Genomic DNA, 1,440 nt, shown 5'->3' with positions numbered 1-1,440 from the left:
AAAGGGATTTGGGGGTCCCACCATTGCTGCCCCCACCCCAAAACATGGTGGGGTGGCGGGGGTGGATGTGGGGGTCCCATTGCTGACACCCAAAGGGATTGGGGGGTCCCATTGCTGTCCCTCCTTTTTTGGGGGTCAAGACCCCCTTTGGGGAGGTCAGACCCCCTTTTTTTGGTGTCAACCCCCCTGTTTTTTGGGCTCAGACCCCCTTTTTGGGAGACCAATCCCCTCTTTTTGGGGTCAGCCCCCTTTTTTTTCAGGTCAACCCCCCTTTATTTGAGGTCAGTCACATTTTTGGGGGTCAACCCCCCCTTTTTTCGAGGTCAGACCTTTTTGGGGGGCCAACCCCACTATTTTTGGATTCAGACACCCTTTATTTGAGGTCAGACCCCTTTTTTGGTGGTCAACCCCCGTTTTTGGTATCAACCCCACTATTTTTGGTCCCAGAGCCCCCTGGTTTTGGTGCCAGACCCCCTTTTTTTGAGGTCAGACCACCTTTTGGGGGGGTCAGGCTCCTTTTTTGGTGGGCAACCCCCTCATTTTTGGTATCAACCCCACTAATTTTGGTGCTGGACCCCCCAGTTTTGGGTGCCAGACTCCCTGGTTTTGGTGTCAGCCTCCCTTTTTTGCTGTCAGCCCCCCTTTATTTGAGATCAGATCCCCTTTTTTGGTGGTCAGACCCCTTGTTTTTGGTATCAACCCCACTATTTTTCGTGCCAGACCCCCTGGTTTTGGTGTCAGCCCCCCTTTTTTGGTGTCAGACCCCCTTTATTTGAGATGAGACCCCCTTTATTTGAGATCAGACCCCTTTTTTGGTGGTCAGACCCCTTGTTTTTGGTATCAACCCCACTATTTTGGGTGCCAGACCTCCTGGTTTTGGTGCCAGACCTCCTGGTTTTTGGTATCAACCCCCCTGGTTTTGGTGTCAGACCCCCTTTATTTGAGATCAGACCCTTTTTTTGGTGGTCAGACCCCCTGGTTTTGGTGCCAGACCCCCTGGTTTTGGTGTCAGCCTCCCTTTTTTGCTGTCAGCCCCCCTTTATTTGAGATCAGACCCTTTTTTTGGAGGTCAGACCCCTTGTTTTTGGTATCAACCCCACTAGTTTTGGTATCAACCCCACTAGTTTTGGTGCCAGACCCCCTGGTTTTGGTGCCAGACCCCCTTTATTTGAGATCAGACCCTTTTTTTGGTGGTCAGACCCCTTGTTTTTGGTATCAACCCCACTATTTTTGGTGCCAGACCTCCAGGTTTTGGTGCCAGACCCCCTGGTTTTTGGTATCAACCCCCCTGGTTTTTGGTATCAACCCCCCTGGTTTGGTGTCAGCCCCCCTGGTTTTGGTGCCAGACCCCCTTTATTTGAGATCAGACCCTTTTTTTGGTGGTCAGACCCCCTGGTTTTGGTGCCAGCCCCCCTTTATTTGAGATGAGACCCCTTTACT

The sequence above is a fragment of the Phalacrocorax aristotelis genome, chromosome 31, assembly GCF_949628215.1.
Source record: "Phalacrocorax aristotelis chromosome 31, bGulAri2.1, whole genome shotgun sequence".
NCBI classification, from domain to species: Eukaryota; Metazoa; Chordata; class Aves; order Suliformes; family Phalacrocoracidae; genus Phalacrocorax; species Phalacrocorax aristotelis.
Note: the sequence above shows the minus strand (reverse complement) of the source record.